Source organism: Stegostoma tigrinum, chromosome 5, assembly GCF_030684315.1.
Source record: "Stegostoma tigrinum isolate sSteTig4 chromosome 5, sSteTig4.hap1, whole genome shotgun sequence".
Classification (NCBI taxonomy): Eukaryota; Metazoa; Chordata; class Chondrichthyes; order Orectolobiformes; family Stegostomatidae; genus Stegostoma; species Stegostoma tigrinum.
In genome coordinates, this window is record NC_081358.1 from 66206000 (window position 1) to 66221104 (window position 15105).

The window sequence follows — 15105 nt, forward strand, 5'->3', positions numbered from 1 at the left end:
CCTTCCTGATTATTTGCTGCACCTGTATGTCAGATTTCTCTGCTTTTTGTCCAGGCACCCTCAAGTCCCTTTGTGTTACAGCTTTCAGCAGATTTTCACAATTTAAATAATACTCGCTTCTTCGGTTCTCCCTTCCAAAATGAATAACTTCACATTTTCCCACATTATACTACATTTGCCAACTTCCTGCCCATTTACTTAAACTACTAGTATCTTTAAACTCTGAATCCCTGTTGCAATTTGCCTTTCCACCTACTTTTGTGCCTGCAAAGTACATTGGCTTCTTCTCTCCGAGTCATTAATATATATTGTAGACAGCTGTGGCCCCAGCAGTAAACCCGATGGAACCATATGGATACAGATTGCCAACCTGAACAGAACCCCTTATTTGCTGTTTCCTCCCCAATAGGCTCTTCTCTATTCTCACCAATATAGCATTTCCAACACCATGGGCTCTTCAAAGTTACCCTTTGTGAGATACTTTATGGAATGGGTTCTGGAAGTCCAAATATAACACATCTACTGATTCCCCTCTACCAAATCTGGTTCAAAATTGCTTGAAAATCTCCTCTAGCCAGACTTGATTTACCCTTCATGAATCTAAGAACCACAGAATAGAAAGAATACAGCTCAGAATGTGACTATAGGAGGTTGAAAGCTAAAACAAACTTGAATTTGATGGAAGAGGCACAAATGGCATAGCAGTCAGCATGGCTGACTCACTGCACCAGGGAATTGCATTTGGCTCCAGCCTTTGTGCAAACTCCATGCAGTCACCATTCTTCCCATGTCTGTGTGGGTTTCCGCCAAGTACTCCAGTTTCCTCTCACAGTCCAAAGATGTGCTGATAGGGAGACTGGTCATGGCAAATGTGAAATTACGGTGATAGGATTGGGGTTGGATCCAGCTGGGATACTCTTCAGACGGTCAGTGAAGACTTGATGGGCTGACTGGCCTCTCTCTGCATTATATGATTCTTGTTTGATTTTGCCCATCTTGTCCACGCTGACGCAAGGACATCCAGGTGCCCTTTTTAATTCCATATTCCTACCACAGTCCATATCCCTACTGCTTATAGCACTTAAGGTGCAGATCCAGGTACTTTTTAAAAGGAGGTTAAGGGTCCCTGCCTCCACCACCTCAGACAGTGAACTCCAGACACCCACCACCCTCTGAGTAAAAAACGTTTCCTCAGATTCTCTCACTTCATCTACACTGTATTCCTGTTTATCGTACATTTCCCTTTTACTGTTTGACTTCCCTAAATGCATTACCTCATGCTTATCTGAGTTGAACTCTATATGCTAATTTCCTGCCACAACCCATCTATATCATTTTGGAGCCCATAACAATCCTCAACACTATCCACTACATGGTCAATTTTTGCGTTGTCTGCAAACTTCCTAATTGTGCTCTGTACATTCAACTCCAAATAATTAATATATAAACAAACTGCAGGGATTGCAATACCAAGCCCTGCAGAACACCACTTGAAACAGCTTTCCATTTGCAAGAGTAGCCATCGACCATTACCTTTTGTTTCCTGTTACTAACTCAATTTTGGATCCAATTTGACGTTATCCTGCATCCCATGGGCTTTTGTGTTTTTGACCAGTCCTCCAAGTGAGACCCTGTTGAATGTCTTAATAAAACCCATGCAGACAGTAACCCTCACCAATCCTCCTTGTCGCTTCTTCAAAGATTTGTAAGGCATGACCTTCCCTGAACAAAGCCATGCTAACTATCCCTGATTAGTCCATGCCTGTCTAAGTGACAGTTTATCTGACCTTTCAGGATTCAGTCTAACAATTTGCCCACCATTGAAGTAAGACTAACTAGCCCACAATTGTTCAGCACTTTCTTTGCAGCCTTTTTAAGTAAGGGAACCATATTTGCATTCCTCCAACACCTCACCTGCGTATAGTAAAAATTGGAAAACATATGCATTCCCAGATTTGCATTTTCACACAATTTCCTTCTTAATCTGATAGGTTCCAATTTTTCCTTAACTATCCTCTTACTCTTTATACACTAATGAAAAATCTTTGGGTTTTCCTTGATCTTGCTTGTTTTTTTTAAATCCTCCTCTCTTTGATTTAATCATTTCATTTTTTACTTGAATCTTATGTTTTTTATACTCTTCTAGTATATCTACAGCATAACTATCGTAAGATTTCTTTTACTATTTAATCTTCGCTGTATTTTTCTAGACAAACATGGGAGTGTAGATTTGGCACACCATTCTTATATTTGGAGGGGATGTGAGTGCTTTGTGCCCAAAGGCACAATTTTGTGTCTGCTTGATTAAATTTTGATTTTCCAAATGTGCTACCATTACTTCCTTAATATATGATTCCAATATTTTTCCAAAGATAGATGTTAGGCTAATCAGCTGAAAGTTACCTTTTTGTTGTCGTCTTCTCTTTTTGAATAGGAATTGGCAGTTTTCCAATTCTCTGATACTTCTCCAGAACACAAAGATTTCTGACAAGTTACAGCAAATGCATCTACAACCTTTGTAGCTATTTATTTTAGTATCCCAAGATGAAAACTATCTGGACCTTTCTGCCTTTTGCCCCATTCGTCTATTTACTACTTACCTAGTGTTGGTAATGATACTACATTCCTGCCCCATATTAATTAGTATTAATGGGATGTGCAAAGTATCTTCGACCAATATAAAGTATCTGTTTAACTCCTCAGCTATTTGCTTGTGCCTCCGTAACTTCATTTTCATAGGGGTCTGTTTGCTTTGATCTCTCTTTTTCTTTCATATACATGAAGAAACTCTTACTGTCAGATTTTATATAGCTCATTAGTTTGACCTCAGTTTATTTTGTCTGTTTTAATCTTTTTTAATCCTCCTTAATTTATCTAGCTCTGAATGTTTGCCCTTCACCACATCAATGCACACTATTTCTATCAAAACAATCATCCAATATCCCTTTGAATGCTTCAACTGAAACTGCTTTACCACATTTCTAGGCAGTGTATTCTATTTCCTAATGATTTGCCATATGAAAAAATTTTTTTCCTCACATTGGCCTTACTTTGCTTGTACATCACTTTAACTTTGAACCCCCTTGTTCTTTTCTTATTTTATATATGGGAACAGATTTTCCTCAATGCACTGTGTCTGACCTGATCTAGATTTTGAAACCTTCTATCAAATCTCCTTTCAGCCTTTTTTTTGGTGAACAGTTCCAATTTCTTCAATCTATCAACATAACTAAAGTTCATCTTCCTGGAACCATTCTTGTAGATCTCTTCTGCATACTTTCCAATGTGTTCACTTCTTTCCTGTAATGTGCCATCCACAGTACTCTAGCAGGGGTCTAACAAGTGCCTTTTAAAAGTTTAACATCATCTGCTTCCTTTTATACTCTATGCTACTATTAATAAAGCTGATAAATTTCTATGCCTTGTTAACTGCTCTCTCAACCTGTTCTGCCATCTTCAACGATCAGTGTACATAGGCATCCAGGTCTCTCTGCTCCTGCACCCCCTTTAGAATTGTGCCCCACATCGTTTACTATTCTTCCTACCAAAGTGCATCACCTCAGACTTCTCTGCATTGAACAACATCTGCCACCTGTCCACCAAATTGTCAATATTGGAAAATCATTAAGAGGCTATAACTGAATGCTGAAAGGTCTCTTAGATTAATAGCAAGCTACAATACTACTTATATTCAAAACACTGATAAATCTAACCAAGACATCACAAAGGCTTAAGTATCAGTAACAATAAGTGAGTAATAAGCTTAAATGACAGAAGACTTGAGAATTATGAGTTATAATAAGTCAAGTAAACAGTACAGACAGCAAATATTTTTACTGTGGAGGATACTGTTCCCTAACCAATCGCATCATTGCGTTGAGAAGACAACCTATAATAAATGTTAAATTGTGGTATAATTGAATTTCCACCAAGTTTTTGGAGAAGTTCCCCATGAAAGTTTGCTGCATAAATTTAGATCATTGGAAATTCAAGGTAAGAGGCTGAAGTTAAGAAACTAAAAGAGGCTTATTAGTCTGTGAACAAAGCAGGAGGAGATTTACTGAGCCAAATGTTCCAGGATCCAAAAGAAAGAGAAACAAAAGCAAGCTAAGTGCCAATAAACCAGCTGGAGGGCATAGTAAACAATAAACAAAATGACTTACGGCAAATTAATAAATATAGTTATCAAATCGAAGTCTAAAAATATGGTTAAGTGTAAAACTGAGTTACAATCTACTGTAAGCTGCCATGCCATGTAGCATGCTCCTGCAATGGCTCATGAGTTGGTGCCAACCCTACCATTATTAAAACTCAGTTGGAGACCCATTTGGTTGGTGTTGTGGTTCCCAGGCCTACAGGATCTTATGTCCCACTTTTGTGGGTTGTTGGTCATTCAGGGGCTGCCAGTTCTTCAGTACTAATACCTTAACTAGAATAGGGGTGACTGCCTATCCCACAGTAGGAGAGGAGGAGAAGCAGCCATGGCTCCCAAGGTCATTGGTAACAAGTAAAGCAGGGGTTGGTGGTTTAAAAATGGGATGTGGGATGAAGCAAGTGAAGACTTCTTGAAAAAGTGGTACTTGCCACTAGCAGCTCTCTCTATTGGCCACAGGATTTTTTTGCTACAAGTAGGAATGAGGAGAAATGGCCCCTAATTAGCCACTTAACCACTTCGGTTGAGCTATGGGGTAGGAAAGGCATCCTCAACTCCTACGAAACAGATTTTAGTGGATCTCCACCCCAAACCTTTCTAAGCCATAATATAATCTCAGCAGTTCTCTCAGAGGATACATGACTGTCATCACCAGGAATTGGTGCCTCTCCTTTCAGAGCCTGTCTGACTGGCCTTGATTCTCCCAGGTCCCATTTACCTGATTTCAGAAGGTGTTTTGCAGCCTGCAAATGCAGCCTTGGGAATGGTCAGCATTGCCGACGGCATTGAGCTGTTAGCCTTCTGATTAGTCAGCAGCTCTCAGGGGTGAGTTGCTGAACTTAACAGAAATGGCAACCCCAGAGGCAACACATATATATGCATTTCGGCAATAGTGTGAAGCTGGAGGAACACTGCAGTTCAGGCAGCATCGCAGGAGCAAGAAAGTTGACATTTCAGATCAGGGCACTTCTTCGGAAATGGTGAGGGAGGAAGGGAGCTGAGAAGTAAATATTGAGGGGTTGGGGCTGGTGAATGTAGGTGGGATGGTGATAGGTGGATGCAAGTAGGGAATGATGGTGGTTGATCAATGGGATGGGTGAGGCGGATAAGTGGGAGAGAGGATGGACAGGTTGTGTCAGGTCAAGGAGGCAATGTTGAGAGGGAGGCTTTGATATGAGAGGAGGCCAGGATTGGGAAGATTTTAAAACTGGTGAATTCTATGTTTAAGCCATTGAACTCTTGAGATGGAATATGAGGTGCTGCTCCTCCAGTTTGCGTGCGGTGTCATTGTCCATTCTGGGCGTCCTCCAGATCAACATTGTCACCCAAGGAGTGGGAAGGGGAATTAAAATGTTCCAGTTGGCAAGTGGAGGTGTTGTTGTGTACAGAGTACAGATGCTGTACGAAATGGTCTCCAAATCTACGCTTGGTCTCGCCGATGTAGAGGAGACCACATCGGGAGCAGTGGGTACGGTAGTCGTAGTTGACGGATGTACAGGTGAAACCTCGTCTGATATGAAAGGTTTGCTTTGTGCCTTGAATGAAGGTGAGGGGGCAAGTGTACGGGCAGGTGTAGCACTTCTTGCAGTTACAGGGAAAGGTGGGGGGATTAGTGGGGACCGTGGAGCAGACAAGGGAGTTGTGGAGTGAGTGGTCGCTATGAAAGGCAGGTAGGGTTGGGGAGAGAAATATCTCTTTGTTTGTGGGGTTGGGTTGCAAGTGGCGGAGAACTACACGCTAAATGCAAAGGTTGGTGGGGTGGTATGTGGGGACAAGGGGGATTCTGTCTTTATTTTTGTATGGAGAGGAGGTTTGAGGGCACAAGTGTGGGAAATGCAAGAGACGTGGTTGAGGGCATTTTCAATCAATGAAGTTGGGGGGTAGGGTGAGTGGCAGTCCTTGAAGTATGTTGACATCTGGAATGTTCGTGAGTGGAACGTTCCATCTATGGAGCAGATGCAATGGAGGCGGAGGAATTTGGAATAGAGATCACATTCTTGCACGAGGGTGGGTGACAGGAGGTATAGTTCAAGTAGACATGCGAGTCAGTTGGCTTGAAATACATATCAGTTCCGAGGCAGTTGCCAGAGATGGAGGCGGAGAGGTCCAGGAGGGAGAGGGAGGAAATGGAGATGACCCAGGTGAATTTGATGTTGGGGTGAAAGGTGTTAGTAAAGTTGAAGCTCCTTGTGGGAGCACAAGGCAACACAGATAGAGTCATCATGTAGCAGGGGAAGAGGTCGGGGATAATGCCAGTTTAACAATGGAAAAAGGCACTGCTCGGCATATCCTTCAAAAAGGCAGACATTGCTTGGACCCATGTGGGTGCCCACGGCCACCTGGTTCGTCTGTAAGGAAGTGGGAGGAGTTAAAGGAGATGTTGGTCATGGTAAAGACAAGATCTATTAAGCAGATAAGGGTGTTGATGGAAGGAGACTGCTTGGGCCTGCGGGAGATGAAGATGCAGAGGGCTTTTAGGCCATCTGCTTGGGGGATACAAGTGTGCAGGGATTGAATGTCCATTGTGAAGAGGTGGTGTTGGGGGCCAGGGAACTGGAAGTTTTGGAGGAGGAGCAGGGCATGAGTAGTGTCCTGTATGTAGGTGGGGAGTTCCTGGACCAGGGGGAACAGACAGAGTCAAGAAAAGCGGAGTTGAGTACAATGGGGCAGGAGCAGGCAGAATAAATGGGTCGGCCCGGGGATTTGCGAAGGAAACAGAAATGGGCGGTGTGGGGAGGTTGTGGGTGGGAGGTTACCAGAGGTGGTGAGATTATGAATGGTCTGAGAGGCGATGGTTTGGTGATCAGGCATGGGGTCATGATCAAGTGGCAGTAGAAGGAGATGTCAAAGAGTTGGCGCCTTGTCTCAGTGCCATACCATTACTGTGTCCACATTATCTGTGGGTTTGATGGTGAGGTTAAAGTTGAAGCGGAGAGAATGGAAGACTGTGCAATGCATAGGGGAGAGGATGGAGTGGGGGGCGGGGCGGTGGCGGAGAGATTAAGGTGATCAATTTTGCGATGGCTGTTGGAAATGAAGAGATCGAGGGACGGTAGGAGGTGGTGGCCAGGAGGGTGCGTTTTGTTGGAGAGAGTAGGTTATCCACTGCTCCCGATATGGCCTCCTCTATATCAGTGAGACCAAGTGTAGACTTGCAGACCATTTCGTAGAGCATCTGCACTCTATACACAACAAGCAACACCTTCTGGTGGCCAACGATTTTAACACCCCCTCCTGCTCCCTGGGTGACTTGTCTATCCTGGGCCTCCTCCAGATCAGCAATGACACCACACGCAAACTGGAGGAACAATACCTCATATTCTGCCGCAGCAGCCTACAGCCCACTGGCTGAAACATATAATTAACCGGTTTTGAAATCTCCCCACCCCCTGGCCTCATCCAAAATCCAACCCTCCCTCTCATCCAGCCTCCCTGACCTGACACAACCTGTCCATCTTCTCTCCCATCTACGTGCCCTACTCATCCCACTGACCAATCCCCACCACTCCCTACCTGCATTCATCTATCACCATCGCACCTACATTCCCCAGCCCCACCCCTCCTCTCTCTATTTACTTCACAGCTTCCTTCCCCCACACCATTTCTGAAGAAGGGTCCAACCTAAAACATCAACTTCCCTACTGCTTTGATGCTGCCTGCCCTGCTGTGTTCTTCCAACTCCACACTGTATTGTCTCTGACTCTAGCATTGGCAGTTATTGTTATCTCCGAGTAATATAACCCAATTGTGAAGCCTCCTCCAAGGATGCCCACCTTGAAGAAATTGTCCTCCTCCCTCTGGGAAGATGTTAGTGGATTTCTCTCACACTGCAACCTCTCGTAATCTCCTCTGCCCTAAAACTCTTCGGCCACATACTTAATTAAACCTGACACTACAGCCACATCTCCTTTCTCAGTACCTGCCTACTCAGCCAGATCATTCCCAATGGGCTCCAAACAACACTCAGGCCATCCCAATTTGGTTGCAACCGTGAAAACTTCTGCTGACAGAGCATCCAGAGCCTCCAAAAATGATTTTTTTCTATGGATCCTCAAGTACAGGCTCTCAGCAATGCACCAACATCCTCTGGCATTACAATCAACCTTACTCCAGCTCAGAGCCTTCTTCTCCAGATCTGCAAAGGATGTCTTCTGTTTTTCATTCTGCGCAAGATCCTCACACTCAAACAACACTTTTTCCTCCACCCTATCTGACTCAAAAACTGTAAGTACACTAAACCCACTTATGCTTACCATCAAACACAGGCCTTTTCAACCACTCCAGAACTCAACCCAATCCAGGGCCTCCCTCTCAATGTGCCTGATACCACTGACTGTACGGTTACCTTGGCCTCTCCTGCTGACGCCACCAGCCTAGTCACTTCCGCCGACGCCATTCATGTCATTTCCACTGCCGCTGAGCACACTGATTCTACCACTGTTGCCACCACCACTGCCATCACTCCCGCTGCTGACATCACTGCTGCAGCCTCCACTAAAGGCATCGCTCCTGCTCAAACACAAATGCTGTCGCTTCCACTCCTGATACAGTCTCAATCCCCACTCCCAGCTCCAGCTTCCAAACCTAGCACTAGCCCAAAGCTCTGCCAGGTCTTCACCATCCCCACAGGCCTCCACCTCACTGAACCATCAGTACTCAACAAAGGACTCACCTTCATTCCCCTGCGCCCACACATCAATAGTCACATCTGGATGTCGAACTCTTCTTCCACCACCACTGACTCCACACCTGTTTCTTTGACAAGGAGTCTAACCCAGCCTCTCCAGACCCCTCCTCTCTTCTCCAACAAACCTCATCCTCCTGAACATCACCTCACAACCGCCTACCATCTATCGACCTCTTCATTCCTACTTCCATCACAACATCAATTGCCTCAATCTCTCCACCCCTTTCACTCATTCCAAACTTTTCCCCATGGAACCTTCCTATTCCTTCTGCTCCAACCCTAGCCTCACCATCAAATTCACAGATTGAGGGGGGCACAGTAGTGGTATGGTCAGGTGCCAATCTCTGACATCTCCTCCTACTGTCCCCGCAATTATGACTCCATGCCAGATCACCAAACCATTGTCTCTCAGACCATTCATATCCTCATCACCTCTGGTGACCTCTCACCCACAACCTCCAACCTCATCTTTTCCCAACCTTGCACCAACTGTTTCAATCTCCCTCCCAAAATCCAAAAACCTGACTGCCCTGGTCAACCCATTTACTCTGCCTCCTGCCCCACCAAACTTATCTCCGCATACCTTGATTCAATCTTTTCCTTCCTGGTCCAGAAACTCCCCACCTATGTATGGGACAGTACCCACGCTCTCCACCTCCTCCAAGACTTCCAATTCCCTGGCCCCCCAACACCTCATCTTCACTGTGGACACCCAATTCCTGTACACTTGTATCCCAAAAAGAGATGGCCTAAAAGCCCTCTGCTTCTTCATTTCCCACAGGCCCAAGCAGTCCCCGTCCATTGACACCCTCATCCACTTAACAGAACTTGTCCCTACCCTAATTAACTTCTCCTTTAACTCATCCCACTTCCTACAGACTAAGGGAGTGGCCATGGGCACCCGCATGGGTCAAGCTATGCCTGCCTTTTCATAGGATATATGGAACGGTCCCTTTTCTGCTAATACACTGGCACTATCCCACCTCTTCCTCTGCTACTTTGATGATGATGTCAGTGCTGCCTCATGCTCCCATGAGGAGCTTGAACAGTTCATCAACTTTACTAACACCTTTCACCCCCTCCCAACCTCAAATTTATCTGGTCCATTTCTGATACCTCCCTCTTCTTCCTGGGCCTCTCCGTCTGCATCTCTGGCAACAGCCGCAGAACTGACATCTATTTCAAGCCCACCGACTCCCATATCAACCTGGATTACACCTCCTCTCACTCACCCTCCTGCAAGAATGCGATCCCTTACTCCCAATTCCACTGCCTCAGCCGAATTTGCTCTCAAGATGGGCGTTCCACTCTTGAGCATCCCAAATGACCTCTTATTTCAAGGACTGCAACATCCCCACTCTGGTGTCAAAAAAAATGTCCTCAACTGCATCTCTTGCATTTCCCATACTTTTGCCCTCAAAACCCCTACCCCCAACAAAAATAAAGAAGGAATCCCCCTTGTCCTCACATATCATTCCCCCAAACTCCGCATTCTCCACCGCTCCGCCATCTACAATCCAACCCCATGATCAGGGAGATATTTCCCTCCCCACCCCTATCTGCCTTTTGTAGGGATTGCTCACTCTGCAAATCCCTCATCCTCTCCACACTCCCAATAACTCCATCACACCCAGCACCTTTCCCTCCAACCACAGGAAGTGCTACACCTACCCCTATACTTTTCCCCTAATCTCCATTCAAGGCCCAAAGCAAACTTTTCATATCAGACAGGGGTTCACCTGTACATCCGTCAACTTGGTTGACTGTATCCGCAGCTCCCGATGTGGCCTCCTCCAGATTGGTGAGGCCGAGCTTAGACTCGGAGACCGTTTCCTAGAGTATGTGTGCTCTGCACGCAACAAACAACACCACCTTCCAGTCACCAAGCATTTTAACTCCCCCTCCCACTCCCTGGGCATCATTTCCATCCTGGGCTTCCTCGCGTGCCACAATGACACCACATGCAAACTGGAGGAGCAGCACCTCATATACTGCCTTGGGAGCCTATAGGCTGATGGCTTAAACATAGAATTCACCAGTTTTAAAATCTCCCCACCCCCGGTCTCATCTGTGCGTCTTTGACTTGACACAACCTGTCCATCTTTTCTTCACCCTATCTGCCCCACACATGCCATTGACCAATTCCTACCACACCCTGTCTGCATTCACCAATCACAATCCCACCTACCTTCCCCAGCCTCATCCCTCCTCTCAATTTATTTCCCAGCTCCCTTTCTCCTCCCCATTTCTAAAGAAGGGTCCTGGCCTGAAATGGTCCTGCTCCTCTGATGCTGCCTGGCCTGCTGTGTTCCTCCAGCTCCACATTGTATTGTCTCTGACTCCAGCATCTACAGTTTGTGCTATCTCTGATATGTACTTTGGGCCAGGTGGCACAGACACTGCCACCAACATAAAGTTCAGCCAAAAGCAAAGAACAAAAGCCACAGTATATGGGTTGTATGGGTGCAGGAGGGTTTGGAGTCTTTGGAGGCACTCAGCAGGAGATACTAATCTCTGAATGCCAAGAATGTTAGGGAGTACCAGGCAGAGGACAGCTTGAACATTTGTGCACCACAATTTTGGAAGAAGTGCAGAAATATTGATCAAACTTCAAGCTATATTACTAATGTAAGGGTTTCTTGTATAGTCATCCCCTGAATTAGTGTGCATTGAGCATCTTAGACACAATCACACACGTCAAGCATTTGCATCTATCTTTTTGTCTAGATTAGTCTAATCAGTTAAACAGGGCAACTGGTGCTTAGAATGAAATTTTTGGTGGGAAAAATGGGTAAAAATTTTGAAAAACTACCTTGAGAGAAGTGTGAAGTCAGAGTCTTTCATTAGAAAAGTAATCTGAAGCCATGTAATCCATATTTTTGAACTGATTTGACGAATGCTTGATATGCTGCAGGAATTAAGAAAATTTAAAGGATTCTTTTTCTTCGCAGGGTAGGGGAATTGGAGAATGGGGTCCTAATCAAGACATCAATACAGCTGACAGAAATACTGAAAAGATGAATTCACAAATTTTAACTGCCTGTTAGAATCACACACGGAATTAATATGGTGCAGAAGAATGTTTTCAATCTTTTGGGGTGAATCTTACGTTTTTTTGACAAGTGCAAGTCACATTGAGTGAGTGTTTCTCACCACAAGGCAGGTTTCCTCCTGTATCTTATCAAAATTGCCACGTTAATGTGTTCCCACCCCTAATGGTGACTACCAAAGCCACTTTATGCCTGGTCTTACCATGCAGTGTTCATGGAGCTACTCACTACCTAACAGAGATTCCAGAATTCCCCTGTATCAGTGGCATAGTTTCCATCTTTAAAGGGTCATTTTACTCCCAGACAGGCATCATCAGTCTGAAGCTACCCTGCACGGTTCTTGACATTTGTCCTGGACATGACAGACAGGAAAACTGTCGCTGCACTTCGCACAAAAGATTCCTAGAGTTCCTGCTGGATAATGTGGTGCAGTGGCAGGACCTCCTGTTACTCCAAGATTACCAATTATGGTCACAACGCCAGACGTGCCAGGCTGGTCTGAGGTTGTTACCCAGTGTAAAGCAATCTCAGCTATCTGGAGGGATGCCTAGCTCCGGAGGTAGGATGTCAATGACCTTCTCAACTTTGCCAGCCTATATGGCCCCATATTCTCTCTGGCACCTCTTATATGCCACTTTTGCTACTGTACTCACCTCACATTTAGGCTGATTTTCTATCAGTCTCACTATTTCCTGCCACATCTTCCCCACTCACCCTCACACATAATAACCCTGACACCACTAACACTGCGCATCCTCTGCGCTGCCTACTCACTCACTTGGGGAATTTCCCCAGTTTATCAACAATAACAGCTGTGCCACCCATATTCATCTCCCATAATACCTGACCCACTCTCATTCCAGAAACAAAGTAATGACAGGAAGTCAGAGGAGTCAAGATAGGTAGAGAGTTGCCCATCATTTAGCTTCTCACCTCTTATCAGTTGAGAATCCTATCTCTGACACTTGCAAGCAAGGCCTAATCTGGTATTGGAAGCTGACTTTGACTTACTATATCAGCATTTCGCCTAAGACTATCCCCTTAAACTGGATTGAGGCCTGCTAACAAGCAAGCTGTTCTTGTCTCTGTGCTAGTATTTCTGGCTGATGTGCCATCACAAAAAGGTAAGGTTAGGCAGGGATACAGTGAGCATCAGGTAGGCTCAGACTAAAGGACTGTTACAAAAGTGAACAGAAACTCTGGTCCCATCTATGAGCTGGGTACCTTTCCCTGAGCACTTAATGTCCTTGTCGCAGCGTTATAATGATAGGCTGCACCACCAGCTAAGGGGCCACACTGAAGCGTGAAATGGCCTATAAGTGGATCATAGATGTGTCATGAGGGCTCTTTGGGACTGGCACATTGGGTGTCTTCGGCTGGTTTCCATACAGCTTACCTGAGATGTTCACTTCCATTGTTGGACATGTAGTTATTTTGGGGAAAGCAGCGAGTTGAATCAACCAAGAATCTGTTCTGGTTTCCATTTGAGTATTTCTGATGGCTAGTTTGTATGGCCAGTTTTGTAGGTATGCAACCCATGACAAGTTGGGCTGTTAACAAAAAGAGTTAAGGAAGTAATAATGAGCTTCAATTGTGAATGCACCTCTTGAAGGAACTTAACAAATAACGTTTCTAACAGTCTTCTCTGCTTCAGCAATAATATTTTCATTCATAGCGTAAGAGTTGTCTACTTTTGATTCTGTAGTTTTAGCTCTACTCACAACTCAATTGATATTGAAGAGCCCACCCCAGCAAAAGTTTTTTTTTAAGCATGCTGTGCTTTATCAGATGGCATCATACTGACTGAAGTTCCTGAATATTTAAAGAGAACAATAGCTAAAATTTTCAAACAGAAGTATGTACGTGTTTTCGGAGAAAGTCCTTCACAATGCTTTAAAAAAACTTTAAAGAAGAGCTCAAACAGACATTATACACCAAATGGCCCATCTCCATGCTGGAAGTCTTTATTCTTCTAACATATTAAATAATAATGTTTGAAAAAATTATTCTGTACAATTCTTTCTACATTACTACTACATCATATTACAGCAAGCAATGAAGTAAGAAATAAACAAAATGCTTTGCATTTAATGTTGTTCTTTTGTTTGGTTACCTGATCTTTTTGGAACACTATTTGATTGTTTTGTTACTTGTGCAGCTTCCGTTTTCCTGAAGCCCCTTTTTCACCCAAAAATGTTGATGTAAACATTGGCATCTGTCTCTACTCCAGGTTTATTCCCAGTCAACGCTTGGACGTGATTAAATAAGACTGTCACATTTTAATAAAAAGAGGGAAAACACAATATTTCTGTGTCAAAATCAGATATTAAATCCATTCAATACATTCCGTAACATTTTGATCATTGAGATCTAAACACCTAAGTCAGGATTAAACAACATAGAAACTACTCAGCTGATCTGGTGAAACCTTACCATCTCTTCACTGGGAATATGCTGGAAAAGCCACAAACTCTCCAGTGTGCAGAATACAAGCTTCAATTTTGAGATTTTGTAGGGGTCCGATAAGTAGCAAAATCTCCATCCACACTTTACCACGTCATCTGAATCAGAGAGAGACCAGGGCAAATGTCAAGGGCAGAAATTCACATTTTGGGAGTACCTGTATGCATGGCTTCACAGGGAAATGGACATGTTTCAAGTTAGAAAAGGTGTACACTGCTATGGCACAAACAGCTGAATCTATCAGCTTCCTTACCTCTGCATTCACAGTAGAAGTGAAACATTCAGACCATCAAAATTGACTCCAATGGTTCCTAGCAGATTTTTTGAATAATCAACCGAGGACTTTGTGAACATCTTCACACCGAGTTTGGAGATGAAACAAAATACTTCATTTATTAACAATACAGTAACTTTAACGGAGCAATTTTTGTAAAAAAGTAATCCAGTTAATATCTATGATTTAAACCCAAATACCTTTGTTTTCAGCCCCATTCACACTAAGGGCAGTCAGACAAACAGTCTGTACATAATGTACACAAAAAGTACATTTTTTTAAAAAGGAACAAAAAATTCATCAAATTACTTCAGCAGTTTTCATGATGTGTTGTTCCATGGGTGTACATGAATGTTTTTCGGTTGATTTTCTGAAGACATTCACTCTAAGGAAGTTTCAGTCATACTTATAACCAGTTTTCTATTCTCTGAACTTCCAATGGCTGATTCTGGGAGATTAGGCAGAGCACTTTCAAATC

General features: G+C 44.0%; 1 long non-coding RNA gene across 4 annotated transcripts in view; it reads right to left on the reverse strand.

Moving 5' to 3' along the window:
- Positions 1-15105, reverse strand: part of LOC132209587 (uncharacterized) — a 43747-nt gene that overhangs the window by 26194 nt on the left and 2448 nt on the right. For 2 of the 4 annotated variants that reach the window (XR_009445760.1, XR_009445762.1), the window contains exons 2-4: positions 14324-14451; positions 14004-14159; positions 13287-13440 (exon numbers count right to left, since the gene is read on the reverse strand). This is a non-coding gene — a long non-coding RNA (uncharacterized LOC132209587). Of the gene's footprint in view, positions 1-11652; positions 11749-13286; positions 13441-14003; positions 14160-14323; positions 14452-15105 lie in introns of those variants that run through there. The other 2 variants (XR_009445763.1, XR_009445761.1) reach the window with 2 other exon arrangements.